The sequence below is a fragment of the Lithobates pipiens genome, unplaced genomic scaffold (genome assembly GCF_037356315.1).
Source record: "Lithobates pipiens isolate NorthernLeopardFrog02 unplaced genomic scaffold, aLitPip1_a1.2 Scaffold_16, whole genome shotgun sequence".
In the NCBI taxonomy this organism is placed as follows: Eukaryota; Metazoa; Chordata; class Amphibia; order Anura; family Ranidae; genus Lithobates; species Lithobates pipiens.
Genome location: NW_027507748.1, coordinates 568176726 through 568198690, shown reverse-complemented (window position 1 = coordinate 568198690; position 21965 = coordinate 568176726). Strand labels below are relative to the sequence as shown.

At 43.5% G+C, this 21965-nt stretch overlaps 1 protein-coding gene across 1 annotated transcript in view; it reads left to right on the top strand.

The window, feature by feature from the left end:
• The first annotated feature begins 1826 nt into the window (after nucleotides 1-1826).
• The window catches only part of SMAGP (small cell adhesion glycoprotein), a 53276-nt gene continuing 33137 nt past the window's right edge, over nucleotides 1827-21965 (top strand). Inside the window, exon 1 of the mRNA XM_077483687.1 lies at nucleotides 1827-1946. The gene's annotated coding sequence lies outside the window, so the exon portion shown is untranslated. The remainder of the gene's footprint in view (nucleotides 1947-21965) is intronic.

The window sequence follows — 21965 nt, the reverse complement described above, 5'->3', positions numbered from 1 at the left end:
GACTGTACCCGCTCTTCCAGACGCACGTATCCTTCCTGCAGTGACTTAACTGCCTGTGTAAGAGCAGCAAGGTGCTGACATATTTCATCCACTGGAGAGGGTCCTCTTGCAGGCTCAGACATGGCTGTTTGGTACTGTTACGTACCTGGGATGTGAGCCTGACGTGCAGAGGAAGGCCTCTCGTACAACTCCGGCTCGTGGACCACTGGTAGTGATACAGCAGCCACAGGAGCACGGTGGGGTATGAGTGCCTGTAAACAGTTCAATAGTCCCTGTAGTAGCAGTGATCAGCAGGCAGGTATTTGATGAGCTCACACTATGCTTGACTGGTGGCAGGCTAGGATGAACCACAGAGCAGTACCAGATGCAGGCTTGCAGGGCTGGGAGCTGAAGCAGGCTGGATGAGCGAGATGCAGGGTCAGACAGGCCGGGTCCGTAATAATCGGGCAGATCAGGCATAGACAATAGGCAGAAGAGAGGTCATGTCACAAGCCGAGTCGTACCGGAAGATCAGCAGACAGAATCAGCAGGCAGGATCAGAGTCAAAGAGAAGCCGGGATCAGAATAGGCAGCAGGCAATCACAGGTAACGACAAGCTGGATCAGATTCAGGTCACAAAGGAAACAGGATACAACACAGAAACTGCAGACCAAACAGCAATGAACCTCTGTTGGAGCCCTGTTTAAATAGCCCACCTGACTTCAGTATTAGTGACAGGTGTGTGTCTTAAAGTGCTAGTACCCATGCGTGCATGCCGGGATCTTACATGGAAAGCCTGTCTTCCCTGACAGGACCATAATTCCCTTATGCCCTGTACACATGGTCGGACTTTCAGATGGAAAATGTGCGATTGGACCTTGTTATCGGAAAATTTGATCGTGTGTGGGCTCCATTGGACTTTTTCCATCGGGATTTCCGACACAGAAAGCTGGAGAGCAGGATCTAAAATTTTCCAACAACAAAATCCGATTGTTTAAATTCCAATTGTGTATACACAATTCCGACGGACAAAGTGCCACGCTTGCTCAGAATAAATTAGAAGACAAAAGTTATTGGCTACTGCCCTCTTTATAGTCTTGTCATATGTGTTCTACGTCACTACGTTCTGAACGATCGGATTTTCCAAGAACTTTGTGCGACTGTGTGTATGCAAGACAAGTTTGGGCCAAAATCCGTCGGAAAAAATCAGGCGGATTTTGTAGTCGGAATGTCCGACCGTGTGTACAGGGCATTAATCTTTTACATCCTAGGGCACGCTCATCTTCCAACAGCCCCTCATTTTCCAACTAAATCCCCCTCTCCCTCTTTCTCCTCAGTTGTCTCTTGTTTTTGTTCAAAGATGCAACTACCAAAATGTTATGCTACACTAAACCAATTTTCTAGCCTCTAAATTGAAAGAATGAAGCAAAATTGAAAGTAGAAGAGAAAGTAGAAGTGAAAGAAAGAACTTGTAAGTCTGGTTATTAATTTTTGTTGGCCCACAAAACTGGGGGTGTGGTAGAGTTAAGTGGCATGTCTTCCTTTTTCTAATTTCAGAAACTTGGGAGTTAAGGGCACAGCTTTGCATAGTCTTTGTATAAAACCAGTCCTAGCTAGAGTTACTTGGTCTATGGTGCTGTCATATCTAAATAAAGGAAACCTAGAAACCTATAATGTACTTTCTAGAGATATTTATTTTGTTTTTTAACAATTTGGGTTTTGATTTGAGTTTCTATTATACTTACTTGCAGATCTACAGTTTATGGTCATTAGTCTTTTATTGATTGTGGTTCTAATATGTTAAATAGTAAAACAAAGTCAGTACACATTCCACATTGTAGTTAAACTGGTAAGGTAAGAGCAAGGAAACGCCTTAAAATGAGTAAGCATTAACTTCTGTGTTTAAAATTGCCATTAACCCGGAACAGTCTGAGCTAGACATACACCGCCTTTGAACAATATATAAGGTACGTACTAGACCTTCAACTCAGTGTCTGCTATCAGCATCCAGACTTCTTTTGTATAAGCTAAGTGAAGAAAAAAACTAATTATAATGAAAACTCTGGGAGTAAAAGAGTTTATGCTTTCACATAACCAGCAGTTAACAAACAGTTCCTGGAATGATTATTCCGGTCGAGTAGTTGCAATACAAATATTTAAGCAATTGCAGTTCCTTGTTTCTTAAGAAACACAAAGGCAAATATAATAATTAGAGTAATATGAAAAAAAGTTTTTGTTTATCTAATAATATACTTAACCACTTGAAGACCAGGCCTTTTCTGGCACTTTTTGTTTACATGTTACAATCTGTATTTTTTGCTAGAAAATTACTTAGAACCCCAAACATTATATATTTTTAAAGCAGATGTCCTAGAGAATAAATTGGTGGGTTTTGTAATTTTCAGACCGTATTTGTGTAGCAACGGCGACTATGTGCAGGCGACGCTTTAAAAGCCTTTACAGGTTACCACTTTAGATTTGCACAGAAGGTCAGGTGCTAGAATTATTGCCCATGATCTTACGTTCGTTATAATACCTCATATGTGTGAGACCATCGATATTTGCGTGTGTGCAGGACCAACGCCTGCATTCACCTTTGCACGCGGGCATGGGGGGGGGGAACTTACTTTTTTTTATTATTATTATATTTTTTTTTTCTTTTTATTACACTGTCTCTTTCATTTTTTTTTATCACTTTTATTGCTGTCACAAGGAAGGTAAACATCCTCCTTCTGGAGAGATCTGGGGTCTATAAGACCCCCAATCCCTCCTCTGCCCATAAAAGCATTTGATCACACCAAGGTCAGTGTGATTGAATGCTTTTGATTTTTGGAAATGGCGCTGTTTCAGGTAAGCTGGAAGTGATGTCAGGTGTGATTTCTGCAAACAGCAGTTAGCTAATCACACAAATTTTGAAAGTTTTAGAAAATGATGACTGTTATTATAGCTGTTTGCATCACCACTGGGAAAATTGTTTATTTCCTGTTCAGGTGACAATGCTGGAATTGAAAGATACCTGGCTCTGACTCTAATCCTTTCCTTTCCTTTTCTGCTTTAAATTACAACATGACTACAAATGCAGACATTTTAATTGTTGAATAATTTCATTGCAAAAAGTGGATTTTTCTTTACTTTTTAAAAATAAACAGTTATGCTTCTTTTATTAGGCTGACAGTGGGAGCAAACATTTTAATGAGACACAAAAATGTAAAATACAGATTAAAAACCAACAGAAAAAAAATGATTTTATTTTAGTTATGTTAGAACCCAGTTAAATATATTTTAAAGTAGGGCAGCACTTTTATCAACACTACTCCAGCTAATACATATATGTTTATTAGTGGGGTGTCACTTACAAAATTTGTTTGTTTACATTTTTATTACCAAATTGAGGACTCAGAGGAGAGTTCAATAAAGGATCATCATATCAGTGGAATGTAAGGGGATGTTAAGGTTCACACCTTTAGATGAACATGATAGCAGTGAACAAGAATCTTCTCCGGAGAGGAAGAACATTGCCCCTTGACTTTGGTTAACAGACTTTTGGCATATTTGACTCAATTGACCTCCAGAGACAGTGCATTCATACTGTATACAGTCGGAAATATACCTTGATATGTGAACCAGGTCTTGCACGATCCTTCATAAGGCAGACTTATGGAAGCACTGAAAAAACTGAGCCATCAGTGCTCTGTGCTCCCTTTTATGTGATACAGAGACACCTGGAGGCACCTTTCATGCAGCAAAGTAAGCTTGAATATATATCTATGCCTGCTGTGTGATTAGCATGCAAAAGAGACACTGGTGATTCAAGAGGGTTGACCGAGGCTGATTATTAGCAACTTTCACGTTAACAGTTCCATTCCTGATCTTCTTACTATATAGCAAGTGCAGCTTTTTTGGCTAATGTCTTTGATCTGGTTGTCCATCAAACAGGACTTGAGACTAGAGTCCCAAAGAAGAATCTTGCACATTAACATTACCATCTGCTCTTAATATTTGTACATTTTTGGAGCCCAAAACTGTCTCTGCTCCAGAAAATACAATTTAAAACATAACCTTGCTACAATATCCCACAAAGGCAAAGAAACAATTAAAATGTACAAAACCACTACCCTAGAAGCAGCACAGAATTCTGTTTGAACATAAAACAATTACCCTCAATACTCTAATCAATGTCTTTGTGTCCTTTAGCAATCGCCCATAAAGAAAGGATTAAAATGGAAAGTCATCATATGAACTACAATTGAGAATTACTTCCATGAATATTTTGTTTCTGGTTTGGAATTTTTGATGCAACTACTTTGCAAGGCTGTAAAATACATTAACCACTTATAAAAGTGACTTTTAAAGGAATGGTGCTAGGTAGATGCATACTTTTTGTCCACACCCAAAGAAAAAAGGTTTATCTTCTGAGAAAGTAGTCTGTAAACTTTATGTGTTGTGTTACGTACTGTAAAAATGTAAAAGGTCACGAAACAAAGTGCACAATTTTGGGCCAGCCCACAATTAAAAAAAAAAATCGGAACATATACAATACTTATGTCCACTTCCCTAAATAATGTGCTTTGCCCATGCAGGGTACAGTAACAGATTCATTTAAATGGCCAACTTCCTTCCTCACTACCTATTGCTTACGTTTGCATTGCTTGGCTCACTGAAGCAAACTGAAAGACTCCTGGATATGGTGGAGCATTGAACCGTCTCACCTTCCGCCCACAATGCAGCATCAAGAGACTGACCAAGAGGGAAAGTGAACCGATTGACCTAAACTTTGTATAGGGATTTTTTATTTGCTCTGCTAGGAAACAGGAAGTCGGTATACGGTATAAGCAGTGTGTGTGTGTGTGTGTGTGTGTGTGTGTGTGTGTGTGTGTGTGTGTGTGTGTGTGTGTGTAGCAGGGGGCCTTTAAGCAAATCTGTTACTTTACCCTGCAAATTTATTTTAACGTGTGCCAGACCAGGCACAGACAACTAGATCTAGGTGTGTAGTTTTTGGAGATCAATGTATTCATATGTTAGTGCCATGTCAATGTATACTATATGTTTGGAAAAAAACAAAGTAGGGTGTTCAGATAAGTACAGTTCCAACCTCATATTTACATTCATCCTGTGCAATTTAACAAACATTTTAACAGTAGAACATTCACAATTCAAGACGTAATCCTTCTCAAAATATGATTTGTCTGGTAGTCAGTGGCTTCAATACTGTCTTATCAAGAGACTTGATGATTTTAATTTTAAGCTAGTCACCTGGCTATCATATTTATCCTATGGCTTCACTACTTGGTGAGACACTGACTCAAAAAAAAAAGTATTTACCTAATGAATTCAGAGCTTTTGATATGCATATTTCCTAAGGATAAGTGCTTTAGAAGGTACCGATACCACATTACTGTAGTAGCTAGGTAACTAGAATTTCCAGAAGAGGCCAGCAATGGCAGCCTCCATTTTCCTCTGAATACAGACATTTTTTAAATACCCATAATATTTGGATTCCTTGTGAACAATTGACTATCCACCAACATCCTGGACACGCATGTAGCATATAATAAAGAAAAAAATGTGCAGCACTTAATTATATACTGTATATAACACCAAATGTTATATCATAAAGTGATGTAAATAAATAACAAAAAAAGTTAAAAAATAAGTGGCACTCTTGATAGTCCTTAGTGATCCATAAGCCTCTCTGGACCACTCTAACAGAGTGGTTCAATGTGTCCCACCACTAATCCAATGCACTCACCAGAAAGTGATGCTGTACAAGTCATAGGCAGAAAACTGGGAATTGTTACATCGAGATTCAACAATGTAACACTGGGGACAGACTCCCAGGAGTAATGACCTTCAGGAGCTGACATCCACCAGGTTAATAGCCTTTAAGAATAGCAGATGGATGGCAGGACTTTGTGGAATACATGCTCACCAAAAGGCAAAGAGATGGATAATAGTGTAGCATTTAAAAAAAAAGGGAATATTTGTGTACAAAGTGGATGTAAACCCCCCCAAAAAATTGTATTAAGACTCATATCTGTTACAGCAGAGGATGTCATTTCATCTGTGCCCAGTCTTGAGTTAATCCAGCTCTGAGTAATCCTCTTATCTTTCTTTAGTAAAATGAAAACAGACACACAGAGATATAGGTTTCCCTTTCTTCCCCCTTGCTGTGACTGACACCAGTGTGAGAGAAGCATTCTGTGTACTTCACATCCCCCCTCCTTTCTTCTCCAGCTCTCCCAGGATTGGGTGCTCCACACCTCAGCATGATTGGGCATGTTGAAGTCATGTGGTGATTTACCTGGGTTTTGAATGGATGTTAGTGATCATGGGGCATAATCCACAAGACCAGCAGAAGTTCAGTGTAAGAAATATTGATGTCTGACCAAGGGAAGTATAGAGGTGGACGGGGAGTATACTGACTTTATGACTCCACCCACTGAGCCCTGGACAACAGACCTACCCTGAGAATCCAGAGTATTGCAGGGCTCCAAACAGCTAAAGGGGAGACATTTTACAGGTAAGGATACATGCAGGAGGCATGTATATCCTTATAGATCAGCACTATGGAAGTAATTTAGAAATATGAGAGCGGGTTTATATCCACTTTAAAGTGTTACTAAACCCACAACAGTAAAATCAGTCTGTATATGCAGTAAAGCATGCTTGTTATACTCACTGTGGAACCTACAAGGTTAATTCTCTGCATTGTGCAAAAAAGGCTGTTTGCTCCTGTCTTCTCTAATCCTCCCCTTCTTCCACTGTCCCCAATCCATCTCCTGATAAGGCAAAGCTTTTGGAGTCAATCTGCACATGCTCAGTTTCGTGTGTATTGTTAGGCCGCGTACACATGGGCGGACTATCCGTCCAACTAAGTCCGTCAGACAATCCGACAGACAGTCCGTCCTACTTTTGAATGAACGGACTTGACCACACACGATGAACAGACAGTCCGCTGAAAGCTTGCGCGATGACGTGTACAGCACGTACGACGGGACTAGAAATACGATGTCCAATACACTGCAATGCAACCTTCGGCCGTGTAAATCCTTTCTGAGCATGCGCCATACTTAGTCCGTCCAACTTGCCTACTCACGAGCAGACTGTCCGCTGAAACCAAGTTTGGACGGACAATATTACGGAAATTCCGAAAGACTTAGTCCGCCAGACTGTCCGCTGAAAAAGTCCGCTGAAGCCCACACACGAGCGGATTGTCCGCTGAAACACGTTTCAGCGGACCAAGTCCGTCAGACAGTCCGCCCGTGTGTACGCGGCCTTAGACAGCTGTTTTTCTTGGGAGGGTGCATGTGATCAGCACAGGGCCAATCAGCACTGTCGAGACAGAGGGTCAGGGGTCATGCAGCCTCAAAGGACAGTCAGAGTAGAATGAAAATGAATATAATATTGAATGCTATATACTGTTGATGAGAAAATGTATTTAGCAGTTTATATTTACTAAACTAATTGCATATCCATGTTATATGTACTGTGGAAAACCAGGTTTAGTGAATGCAGGGTCCTGGGTTTAAAAACACTTTAAATGAAATCTCAAAGGTGAAACACCACTGTGTGCTCAACCATTAAAATGGTGTAATGCCCAGATCAAATAGCTGTGCAAAGACTAAAGTAGCATATAGGCACAGTGAATAAGCAGGTAAACAGGTACAAACAACAATATCCAGAACTTACAGCTAAGGCCACTTCAACACAACAACATGCAACAGGAATGACATCAGCACTTTTTTCTCCAGCCAACTAGTTTCATGCTCTAGCGCATCCTCAGGGGTCAAAGGGTGCTGAATTGAAAGAATTATATAAATATAGTGGCTATTTTGTTGAAGTAAAGGTGGCCATTTTCCTATGGACCAGCTCACAAAATTAAAGTTCTTATCTATAGATCTATAAATAAAGAGAATTTTAAAATAAGGCCATTAGCCAGTGCATCCCAATGGGAAATTAATTTAAAAGAGCTAATAGCTAATAGCTAACCTGGGTGGCTTAACTCCAATGTAAAAATGCATATAAAAGCAAAGGAGAAGGCCTTCAAAAAATACAAGGCTGAGGGATCATCATCAGCATTCCAACTTTACAGAGAATGCAACAAAAAACCCAGTCAGGTAATTGCCAAACCATTGTTGTTAATTTTTACGAACAGTCTCCTGACTGGAATGGTACCAGTTAATTGGAGGAAATCCAATGTATTTTAGAAAGGGCCAAGATACATCACAGGGAATTACAGACCAATTAGCCTAACATCAATTGTATTCAAGCTATGGGATGATAAGGGACTATATACAAGATTTTTGTAATGAGAACGGTATCATTAGCAGTAATCAGCATGGATTCATGAAGAATCTGTCTTGCCAAACCAATCTATTAACCTTCTATGAGGAGGTGAGCTGCCATGTAGATAAAGGAAGGCCCATAGATGTGGTGTATCTAGATTTTGCAAAAGCATTTGATACAGTTCCCCATAAATGTTCACTGTACAAAATAAGGTCAGTTGGCATGGACCATAGGGTGAGTACATGGATTGAAAACTGGCTACAGGGGTGAGTTCAGAGGGTAATAATAAATAGGGAGTACTCAGAATGAGCAGGGATAGAAAGTGGGGTCCCACAGGGTTCTGTGCTGGGACCAATCCTATTTAATTTATTCATAAATGACCTAGAGGATGGGATAAACAGTTCAATCTCTGTATTTGAGGATGATACTAAGCTAAGCAGGGCAAAAACTTCTCCGCAGGATGTGGAAACCTTGCAAGAAGATCTGAAGAAATGAATGGGATGGGCAACTAAATGGTAAATGATGTTTAATGTGGAAAATTTTAAAATAATGCATTAGGGTGGCATAAATATGAATGCAATCTACTCGCGGGGGGAGAAACTCTGGGGGAATCTAGAATGGAAAAGGACCTCGGGGTCCTAGTAGATGGCATGCAATGCCAAGCTGCTGCAAGCAAAGCAAACAGAATATTGGCATGCATTAAAAAGGGGATTAACTCCAGAGATAAAATGATAATTCTGTGCACCTCAGAAAGGATGTGCTGGAACTGGAGAGGGTCCAGAGAAAGGGAACAAAATGAATAAAGGGTCTGTAGGACATTAGTTTTGAGGATAGGTTGCGAGCACTGAACTTGTTCTGTTGCTTGAGTGGGGATATGATTTCAATGTACAAATACTGTACTGGTGACCCCACAATAAGGATAAAACTTTTCTGCGTAAGGGAATTTAATAAGACACTAAAATTAGAAGAGAAGCGGTTTAACCTTAAACTGCGTAGAGGGTTCTTTACTGTAAGAGCGGTAAGGACATGGAATTCCCTTCCACAGGCAGTGGTTTCAGCGGGGGAGCATCGATAATTTCAAAAAACTATTAGATATGCATCTGAACGGCCACAACATACAGGGATGTACAATGTAATACTGACATAAAATCACACACATAGGTTGGACTTCATGGATTTGTCTTTTTTCAACCTTGCCTACTATGTAACTACAAATAGCGGCCATTTTCTTGTGGTCTCATCGGGCATTTTAACATAGATGCATTAATATATCCTCTACAGGAGATATAGAGGAAATCAAAGAACAAGTTCAAATGTCATGATATAATGGGACTACATCGATAGATAGATAGATAGATAGATAGATAGATAGATAGATAGATAGATAGATAGATAGATAGATAGATAGTCTAAAAATAGTAATCTAAATCATATTAGAAAAAAATAGGGAGAAAATTGGACTTTAATGGCACAAGTAACTCAGGTATTGTTAAATTAAAGATATACATAGTTAAAATCAATATCCATTTAATTGTACTTACACAACATTATGCTGGTTACCACCATCAGCCCTAAATAGGCGGTATATATATGTGTGTGGGTCCCCACACACTCTCTGTGTTGACATGTCATGTTGATCCAACAAAAACGAATCAAGATCTCATGGATCCGTCAAATAGCATATATATAATATATATAAAATCAACATATAAACGTATATATATATATATTGTGAGGGGGTTCGCTCGGTAGCGGGTGTGTGTGACCCCCTGGATGGGTTCACAACACAAAGTCAGGCACAGCAGACAGCGGTGTAGGTGCAAAAAACAAAAGATCCGGTTTATTTAGGCTACATGCAGTGATACATATAACAGCCAAACAAAATAAAACAAGAAAATAAATCCTGGTCAGCTTGACCTCTAACTACACACGTAGACTCCCTGTCTAACAACTGGGTGCAGCCTTGTGCTGCCCCAGTCCCTGTCTCTATTGTAGGAGTTTGCCACACAGGCGTTAACTCACCGCACAGAACAGATCTCAGACTCCCCAGTCTATACACACAAAACTGGTTCCAGGATGGAGCATCTCCCTATGCATGCTGGGGTTTTTTGTAGAGGCCTTAATGAGCCCACTTACTACAGCTGGGCTCATTAACTCTTCCCCTCTAATTGTAAAAGTCTGCATAAAGCCTGAATCTAGGACACACATATTTCCCATCCTGAATACAACCAGGTGATTTTACCTGCATGCTGCCACATACCCCCCCCTCTTGTTTCAACCTTGGGGTTGTAACACAAGCAGCCAGACACGCATGTATCCGAGACAAAGCATCCACATTCCCCATTTTAACACCAGGGCGATGCTTAACTGTAAAGTTAAATTCCTGTAGGGCTAGGAACCACCTATTTACCCTTCTATTGGTCTCCTTGTTTTGAGCCATCCACTTTAAAGGAGCGTGATCAGTCACCAGGTCAAAGTGCCTACCTAGCAGATAGTACCGAAGGGAATCTAGAGCCCACTTCACTGCTAAACATTCCTTCTCAATCGTGGAGTAATTTACCTCATGGGACTTCAACTTCCTGCTGAGGTAAATGACTGGGTGCTCTTCCCCGTTCCAGACCTGGGATAACACTGCTCCTAACCCAACGTCTGATGCATCAGTTTGTACAACAAAGTCCTTAGAGAAGTCTGGTGAGTACAACACTGGCTGGCTACATAAGGCTGTTTTTAAGGACTGAAATGCTTCCTCAGCCTCTGGGGACCATTTAACCATAACCGACTCTTTCCCTTTTGTCAGGTTGGTGAGGGGCACAGCCTGAGAAGCAAAATGGGGAATGAATCGTCGATAATAGCCAGCTATTCCCAGAAAGGCTCGTACCTGTTTCTTGCTGTTGGGACGTGGCCAACTCTGTATGGCCTCGACTTTATTGACTTGGGGTTTTATCACCCCCCTCCCAATAGTGTACCCAAGATATTTGGCCTCCTCCTGTCCAATGGTACACTTCTTTGGATTGGCCGTAAACCCAGCTTCCCGGATAGAGTCTAGGACTGCTTGTACTTTTGGCAAATGTGAGACCCAGTCTGTGCTATGAATAATCACATCATCCAGGTAAGCTGCAGCATATTTATGATGGGGCCTCAGAATCTTATCCATTTTCCGCTGGAATGTTGCCGGTGCATTCTGTAACCCAAACGGCATTCTCTTATATTGGAATGCCCCATCTGGGGTTACAAACGCAGTTTTCTCCTTGGCCGACTCGGCCAGGGGAATTTGCCAATACCCTTTGGTGAGATCAAGAGTTGTCATATATCGGGCTGTTCCCAGCCGGTCAACCAACTCATCTATACGTGGCATGGGGTAGGTGTCAAATTTTGTAACTTTATTTAATTGTCTAAAATCGTTACAAAACCGCCAGCTCCCATCAGGTTTGGGCACTAGTACAATAGGACTGGACCAGTCACTCTGGGACTCCTCTATCACACCCAATTCCAGCATCCTTTGAACCTCCCCACGTATTGCCTCCCGCCGGGCCTCTGGTATTCTATAAGGTTTTAGTTTTACCCTTTCTCCTGGCGGGGTGATAATGTCATGCTCTACGCCAGATGTTTGTCCCGGAAGCTCAGAGAAAATCTCTTTGTTACGAAGTACAAACTCTTTAACCTCCTGTTGTTGGGGTTTCGATAAGGTGTCTGCTATTCCAACCTCAGGAACTAAGCAATCAGGCTGTACTTGTGACAAAGTCTCTGCGACTAGGGATTCCCTATCCCTCCAGGCTTTCAGCAGATTGACGTGATAGATCTGCTCCGGCTTTCGCCTTCCTGGCTGTCTAACCCTGTAGTTCACCTCACTAATTTTTTCAATTACTTCATATGGACCTTGCCATTTGGCCAGAAATTTGCTTTCAACCGTAGGGATTAGCACCAAGACCCTATCCCCCGGGGAAAAAGTACGTGTCTTGGCCCCACGGTTGTACACTCTCTGCTGTGCTAACTGCGCTTGGGTTAAATGTTCCTTTACAATTGGCATTACCTGTGCAATTCTATCTTGCATCAGGGCGACATGCTCAATCACACTCCTGTGAGGAGAACTCTCATTTTCCCAAGTTTCCTTGGCGATATCCAGCAGCCCTCTTGGGTGTCTCCCATAGAGCAACTCGAAGGGTGAGAAACCCGTAGAGGATTGGGGTACCTCCCTAATGGCAAACATCAGATAGGGTATTAGACAATCCCAATTCTTTCCATCTCTATCCACCACCTTCTTTAACATTTGTTTTAGGGTTTTGTTGAATCTTTCAACCAACCCATCTGTTTGGGGGTGATACACAGATGTACACAATTGCTTCACTTCGTACAACTTGCATAATTCTTTCATAACCCGGGACATAAAGGGTGTACCTTGGTCCGTAAGCAGTTCCTTACAAATACCCACGCGGCTAAAAACAAGGGATAGCTCTTTGGCTATGGTTTTGGCCGAGGTATTTCGGAGAGGAATTGCTTCCGGATAACGGGTGGCATAGTCCAATATAACCAAAATGTACTGATGCCCCCTAGCAGACTTCATTATCGGACCTACCAAATCCATTGCGATCCTCTCAAAGGGGACCTCAATGATAGGAAGAGGTACCAGTGGGTTACGGAAATGTGGCATAGGTGCCGACTTCTGACACACAGGGCAGGAGGAACAATACTTTTCTATTTCCTTCATGACCCCAGGCCAATAGAATCTCTGCAATACCCTCTCTCTGGTTTTCTCTGTCCCCAGATGACCTCCCAGAATGTGTCCATGAGCCAATTCTAACACCAACTTCCTGTAAGGTTTGGGCACTACAAGTTGCTCAATGGTTTCTTCTGCCCTTTGAGCCACTCGATATAGCAGGTCCCTTTCCATAAGGAAGTAAGGATAAGGGCAAGTCTTATCTGGGTTCACTAACTCGCCATCTATTTTCACCACATTTTCCCGTGCCTTTATTAGGGTGGGGTCTTTTAACTGTTCTGTGGCAAAATTTTCCCTGTGAACCTCAAGATCCGAAAACTCCACAGACGGCATGTTTTCATCTGAGGATGTTGGCTCCTCCCCAGTTTCTCGAGTTTCCCCCGCCAATACCGACAAGGGAAATTCAGGAGAGTCCTCACCACTCCCAGAGGAATTCTGGTCATCTTCCTGGTTTATAGGGGCACCAATGGGGGCCTCAGGACAATCCCAGAGTTCCTAGAATTTTGGAAAATCCCTTCCCACAATAGCATCATGTGGTAACTGAGACACTAACCCCACCTGATGAGAGAGGTTACCTTTGGGGGTCTCAAAAAACACTGAAGTTACAGGATACTCTCGGGTGTCCCCATGCACACAAATAACAGCCACCCTGTTCTTCCCAGAGACCTCTGTAGTAACTAATTCAGCTTTTATCAATGTTACCAGGCTACCTGAATCTAGCAACACATCAACATGTCTACCATTAATACACATTTTACATAAATGTTTCTCAGGTCCCCGAATGGCAGTGCATGCAACTGTCGCAAACAGCGACTGACGTCTCTCCCTTATAAAGTCACATTGCATAGGCTCATCCACAACTGGACAATTGGCTGCAATATGTCCCTCTTGCCGGCAGCGGTAGCAAATAATTTTTTCCGCTGCCTCTTGCAGCATGGGCTTCCTGGGCTGCTCCCGCCAGACCTTAGGTAGAACTCCCACCCTCTCACTCTCTCCGCCCTCACCCCTTGGAGTCATCTTACTCGCCACTGGGGATGATCTGGTCTTAGGGGAGAAAGTCCGTGAGTCCCTGGAAGAGGTGGTCAAGTTCTCTGTAGCCAAGTACCTCTCAACCAGATCCACAAGTTTATCTGCATTTTCTGGGTCTCCATGGCTTACCCATTTTTGGATGGCAGTAGGAAGAGCTCTCAGGAAACGATCCATAACCACACGTTCCACAATGTTTGGTGCGGTCAAAATCTCTGGCTGCAGCCACTTCCTGCTCAGGTGAATGAGATCATACATTTGAGACCTGGGAGGTTTTCCAACCTGAAAAGTCCAGTTATGCACACGCTGAGCCCGGACTGCCAGGGTGACACCCAGCCGTGCCAATATTTCTGCTTTTAGCACCACATAGTCTTTTGCTTGGTCAGGCTCTAGGTCATAATAAGCTTTCTGCGATTCCCCAGTTAACAGAGGGGCCACCAGTCCAGCCCATTGCTCCTTAGGCCACTTTTCCCTTTCAGCAGTCCTTTCAAATGTGGTCAAAAACACCTCCGGATCATCCTCTCCAGTCATTTTTGTCAGTAAACGGCTCACACCAAAGGTTGCGGTATTATTGTACCCACTTGCTTCATTGGTCTGCGGACGTTGCTGTATCAATGTCTCTATTTGCTGTTGAAAATTCTGCTCTTGCTTCTGCAACAGGTCTATGAAGCGGGCTTCAGATCGCTGCTGGGCTTGTTGCTGAGCTTCCAAACTCTGCTGCAAAGTTGCATTTGTCTGCTGCTGGGCTTGTTGCTGAGCTTCCAAACTCTGCTGCAAAGTTGCATTTGTCTGCTGCTGATTTGCATTTGCCTGCTGCTGGGCTTGTTGTTGAGCTGCAAGGCTCTTTTGTAAAGCTGCATTTGTTTGCTGCTGGCTTGCATTTGCTAGAGCCAGCTGTCTCAGTATCTCCTCCATGCTGGCCTTAACAAAAAAAAAAAAAAAAAACTGCCCGCATTCTCCACCAACTGTGAGGGGGTTCGCTCGGTAGCGGGTGTGTGTGACCCCCTGGATGGGTTCACAACACAAAGTCAGGCACAGCAGACAGCGGTGTAGGTGCAAAAAACAAAAGATCCGGTTTATTTAGGCTACATGCAGTGATACATATAACAGCCAAACAAAATAAAACAAGAAAATAAATCCTGGTCAGCTTGACCTCTAACTACACACGTAGACTCCCTGTCTAACAACTGGGTGCAGCCTTGTGCTGCCCCAGTCCCTGTCTCTATTGTAGGGGTTTGCCACACAGGCGTTAACTCACCGCACAGAACAGATCTCAGACTCCCCAGTCTATACACACAAAACTGGTTCCAGGATGGAGCATCTCCCTATGCATGCTGGGGTTTTTTGTAGAGGCCTTAATGAGCCCACTTACTACAGCTGGGCTCATTAACTCTTCCCCTCTAATTGTAAAAGTCTGCATAAAGCCTGAATCTAGGACACACATATTTCCCATCCTGAATACAACCAGGTGATTTTACCTGCATGCTGCCACATACCCCCCCCTCTTGTTTCAACCTTGGGGTTGTAACACAAGCAGCCAGACACGCATGTATCCGAGACAAAGCATCCACATTCCCCATTTTAACACCAGGGCGATGCTTAACTGTAAAGTTAAATTCCTGTAGGGCTAGGAACCACCTATTTACCCTTCTATTGGTCTCCTTGTTTTGAGCCATCCACTTTAAAGGAGCGTGATCAGTCACCAGGTCAAAGTGCCTACCTAGCAGATAGTACCGAAGGGAATCTAGAGCCCACTTCACTGCTAAACATTCCTTCTCAATCGTGGAGTAATTTACCTCATGGGACTTCAACTTCCTGCTGAGGTAAATGACTGGGTGCTCTTCCCCGTTCCAGACCTGGGATAACACTGCTCCTAACCCAACGTCTGATGCATCAGTTTGTACAACAAAGTCCTTAGAGAAGTCTGGTGAGTACAACACTGGCTGGCTACATAAGGCTGTTTTTAAGGACTGAAATGCTTCCTCAGCCTCTGGGGACCATTTAACCATAACCGACTCTTTCCCTTTTGTCAGGTTGGTGAGGGGCACAGCCTGAGAAGCAAAATGGGGAATGAATCGTCGATAATAGCCAGCTATTCCCAGAAAGGCTCGTACCTGTTTCTTGCTGTTGGGACGTGGCCAACTCTGTATGGCCTCGACTTTATTGACTTGGGGTTTTATCACCCCCCTCCCAATAGTGTACCCAAGATATTTGGCCTCCTCCTGTCCAATGGTACACTTCTTTGGATTGGCCGTAAACCCAGCTTCCCGGATAGAGTCTAGGACTGCTTGTACTTTTGGCAAATGTGAGACCCAGTCTGTGCTATGACTTTTTCTCACGGAAGGAGATTCCGGCTCTCTACCGGCATGTGGAAGGCAATGTCCTTGCCTCGCTGGACAGGGCGGTCAGCGGTAAGGTGCATATTACCGCTGACTCATGGTCCAGCAGGCATGGACAGGGACGTTACCTGTCTTTCACGGCCCATTGGGTCACTCTTCTGGCAGCTGGGAAGGATGCAGGACAAGGTGCAGTAGTGTTGGAGGTTGTTCCGCCACCACGCCTCCAAAATGCTACATTGGTTGTGACACACCTCTCTCCTCCACCCCCTCCTCTTCTTCTTCCTCCATGGCCTCTTCCAGTGCTCTGTCCTGAGAACCAGCGGTGCTCTGTAGGCGTTCCAGGGGCTACACAAGTACGCAGGCAAAACGATGCCATGCCGTGCTTGCGCTGGTTTGTTTGGGGGACAGGAGCCACACTGGGGCGGATGTTTTGTCAGCTCTGAAGGGGCAGGCCAAGAGGTGGTTGACGCCACGCCAGCTTAAGCCAGGAATGGTGGTTTGCGACAATGGCACCAACCTCCTCTCCGCCCTCTGACATGGACAACTGACCCATGTGCCCTGTGTAGCTCACGTCCTTAACCTGGTGGTGCAGCGGTTCTTGGGCAGGTACCCCGGCTTACAGGATGTCCATGCCCACCAGGTGGAACTCAACGTTGGCCATGCTGCAGCGGCTGCACACGCAGCAGAGGGCCATCAATGAGTACCTGTGCGACTACGGCACCAGGACAGGGTCAGGGGAGCTCGGTTTTTTCTCACCACGCTAGTGGGGCATGATCAGGGATGTATGCACTGTCCTGTCATCGTTTGAGGAGGCCACAAGGATGGTGAGCAGTGACAGTGCATGCATCAGTGACACTGTACCTCTTGTCCACCTCTTGGAGCATACGCTGCGCGGAATAATGGACAGGGCACTTGAGGCAGAACAGAGGCAGGAAGAGGAGGACTTCCTTGCCTCTCAAGGCCCCCTTTATCCAGACAGTGTTCCTGCTGTGCCACCCATCACACAGGAAGAGGATGAGGAGGAGGAATAGGAGGAGGAGGATGATTGTGTCAGCATGGAGGTGGAGGCTGGCACTCAGCATCAGCAGCAGCAGTCTTGTAGGGATGATTTACAGTCCCAAGAAACACGTGGACTTGTACGTGGCTGGGAGGAGGTAGCTGCGGATCATGTTGCCCTTAGTGACCCAGAGGACTCCGGACCGAATGCCTCAGCTAACCTACACTGCATGGCCTCCCTGATCCTGCAAAGCCTGCGGAAGGATCATCGTATTCTTCGGATCAAGGAGAGGGACCATTACTGGCTGGCCACTCTCCTTGATCCACGGTACAAGGGTAAGGTTGCTGACCTTATCTTTCCATCGCAGAGGGAGCAGAGGATGAGACATCTCTGGGAGGCCTTGCAGAAAGGTCTGTGCAACGCGTTCCCAGAGACTGGGAGGTTACAAACTCCTGTTCCTGGACAACGTGTTACTGAGGCATCGGTCAGAAGGAGCAGTGGAGAAGGTGGCCGTCTGACTGATGCTTTCAGACAATTTTTTAGTCCGCAGCCCCAAGGTATGATCGGTTCCAGCAACCATCGCCAGCGTCTGATTTACCTGGTGCAGGAATACCTAGGGGCAAGGTCAGACTTGGACACCTTTTCCACCGAAAATCCTCTGGCTTACTGGGTCTTGAGGATGGATCACTGGCCAGAGCTTGCACAGTATGCAATTGAGCTACTGGCCTGTTCTGCATCCAGCGTTCTTTCGGAACGCACCTTCAGTGCTGCTGGTGGCTTTGTTACCGATCACAGGGTGCGCCTGTCCACCGAATCAGTTGATCGACTGACCTTCATCAAGATGAATCAGTCTTGGATCACCCACAGCTACCAAGCTCCTGAAGCTGATGTAACCGAATAATTTTTTTTTAAATATCACATCCCTTCAAGACTGCCTATGCTGATGCTGAGTGACTGTCCTGTTATGTTGATTGTCTATCCTCTTCCTCCTCCGCTGATATGTTGGAAGAACATTTCTGGTTCTGGGTGATGCCATCAGCCCAATTTTTCTGCCCCTGTTTAACAGGGGCGTTTAATTACAATTTTTGATGCAATGCTTTGCAGCAGGGCTAATTCCTGCAATAAAACTAGAGTATATGGGAGAGGTTGCAGTGTGGTGGCACCAGCACCAGTGCCTAAAGCCCAATTTTTCTGCCCCTGTTTAACAGGGGCATTTAATTACAATTTTTGATGCAATGCTTTGCAGCAGGGCTAATTCCTGCAATAAAACTAGAGTATATGGGAGAGGTTGCAGTGTGGTGGCACCAGCACCAGTGCCTAAAGCCCAATTTTTCTGCCCCTGTTTAACAGGAGCGTTTAATTACAATTTTTGATGCAATGATTTGCAGCAGGGCTAATTCCTGCAATAAAACTAGAGTATATGGAAGAGGATGCAGTGTCGTGGCACCAGCACCAGTGCCTAAGGCCCAATTTTTCTGCCCCTGTTTAACAGGGAAATTGTAATTACAATTCCTGATATAATATTTCACAGGAGGGCCCGTTCCTGTGCCCATCCAGAGTAACTGTGAGGACTTATAGTGTTGTGGCACCAGCACCACAACCACCAAAGGTCAATGTTTCTACCACTGTTCAACATTGGCATGTAATTACAATTCTTGATATAATCGTTCACAGCAGGGCACTCCAGCGCCCACCAAGAGTTACTTTGAGGGCTTACAATGTTGTGGCAAAACCAACACCTTGCTCCGCCATTTCTGCAGAGCATATAGGGCAGGCCCCTACTTTCAAACATCCAACTTACAAACATATCCTACTTGCAAACGGAAGGAGACAACAGCAAGTGAGGTGAAAAAAGATGGACGACAAAACAAATTATACAGGGGTGATAACCCTTCCCTATGTTTTCCAAAAAGCTTAAAAATAGTTTTTTTGACTGGAACTACACTTTAAAAATGTACCAGTTGAAAATTACAAACAGATTCAACTTAACACAACAAACCTACACAGTCCCTGTCTTGTTTGCACCGCCTGTATACTGCTGTTCTGAGTATATAGGGCATGGGGGCCACACGCATTTCCTTTTTTTAATATGGGTACGGGGTTCCCCTTAATATGTGTACAAGACCCAAAGGGGCTGGTAATAGGCAGGGAGGGCTACCCATGCCATTTTTCTCAATGATTTTCAACCATATGGCAGGAACCAGATATAACATTAAAACCGCAAGCAGTTTTCAATGATGTTATTTCTGTTTAATGTCATTTTGTGCAGGGACTGTTCTAAACACGGGAAACACGTGGCACTTCACAGGCATACTACAGACACCCCCCAGGCACCATATTTAAAGGAATATTTCACTTTTTTTTTCACTTTAATCGTCATTAAAATCAGTGCTCCCGCCAAAACGGCCATTTTTAAAAACATTTTAGGCATTGACCCATGTCCCCTGGGGCAGGAGCCAGGTCCCCAAACCCTTTTTAGGACAGTATCTTGCATATTAGCCGTTAAAATTAGCACTTTTAATTTCGAACGGTCGAGTCCCATAGACTTCAATGGGGTTCTAAAGTTCGTTCGAATTTGGGGTCCGTTCGAAAGTTCTGGTGCGAACCGAATCGGGGGTTGTTCGGCTCATCCCTAGCTGCCATTCATGACAGCTTGTGATCTGTGATTGGCTACAACTAATCACGTGCTATACTGTGCTGTGATTGGTCCAGGTACCTATTGTGCAGTGTATAGAAATTAAACGCTGGAAGCTTGTTGTATTCAGCAGTAGCTTTGTTTTTATGGAGGATTAGCAATACATGTATGAACAGGAAACAGAATGTACAAGTACATGCACTAAGATAGAAAATACATCCTGTCATATCATAGAAAACATGAACTATACACTATAATACTACAGCGCCACCTGCTGCATAGATAGGTATAATGCATATAGTATTGTCAGTTTATTAACAATATTACATTACATGTTGTTCTTCCAACAACCCCCTTCTCAACAGCACATCCTTTGTCAAATTATATTCAGTTTATTCTGGATATAACTATGACGTTCCATCAACAAAGACTTGGTGAGTGCATCAGTAGTCATCTCCTCTGACGGGCAGTATTGAATGTCAATAACACCTTTCTCTTGATTGTCCCTCAGTAGGTGATACTTGACGTTGATGTGTTTGGTTCCAGGATTGACCCTTTCTGATTTCATAAGCTTTATGCATCCCTGGTTGTCTTCAAAAATGGGAATTGGTTTTAACATCTATCCCAATGTCCACAAAAAGTTGACAAATCCATATAGCTTCTTGACATCCGTGTGCTGCTGCAATATACTCTGCTTCAGTTGAAGATAGAGCAACAGTTGCATGCTTTCGACTAGACCAACTTATTCTTCCTTCCCCATACTGGAAGATGAATCCACTTGTGGCTTTGCGGTTCCATAGGAGTTTTCACTTCCTTTGCAGCTTGCATATGGAATTGCTCCAAGATTTACGAGATTTTCTGAGATTGGTTGAGAAGATAACTTCCATCTTTTTCTCTCTTTATTTGGATTCCCAGATAGTAGCTAAGCTCTTCCCAAGCTCTTTGATTTCAAAACTTTCTTTCAGCTTGTGAACTGATTGTAATCCCCTTCTTGTTAAAAACAGGTTATAATGTCATCAACATAGATACGGATGTATATCTGTTTGTCTTCTTGATTCTTGGAGTAGAGATAGGGGTCTGTTTTACTTCTTGAGAGTCCCTCTCTGGTAAGCACTTTGTTCACTTTCTCATTCCACATCCTTGAAAATTTCTTAAGACCTTAGAGGCTCTTCTGAAGTTTACACACAAGGTTGTCTCCTTGCTTAAACCCTGGTGGTTGCTTCATGTAGAGATCTTCCTTAATGTCTGCATAAAGGAACAGGGCAACTAGTCTGACTTTGTATTTGTGGGTACTCCCTTCTGCATCTGACTTTACTTTGAAAGTCCACTTACTTCCTATAGTTTTGCGGTTAGGAGGGAGCTCTGTGAGTGTCCAGGTTTTATTTTCTTAAAGTGACTTTAATTTTTGTTCTGCCGCCCTTCTCAATTTATTGGCTTCATGTTTTGGCAGTTTTTCTGTGTCTTCCCAGGATGTTGGTTCAAGTATGCTGTGCACTTTGACAGTGTATGACGGCTTGCCGGGTGATATCCCCTTTGTAGTCTGTGGATTTTCTGATTTCCTTTTGAGCCTGCAGTTCAGCAGCATCTGGTGAGGAACTTGAATTAGGCATTGTGAGTTCCACCTCTTGTTCTGACTCATGCAAAGGTTCGCTTTGGTTGACCTTTTGTTCTGGTTTGCTTGGCATATTCACTTCACAGCTTTCAGGGATCAGTGTTTCTGGTGATAGGTTCTCATCAAAATAAACACTATTGCTTATTGTCACTTTGTTGGTCTTTGGGTGTAGAATTCTGTAACTCTTAAGTCCATCCAGTTCAACCTTAAAAACAATAAATAAATAAAATAAAAAATTTCTTGCAATCCAATATACCCAATTTTATACCCACAGTTGATCCAGAGGAAGGCAAAAAACCTCAAACTCATATATATATGACAAATCTTCTTCCTAGCAAACCGAAGTTAATCTACCGTAAAGCTCCTAATTTTGGAGA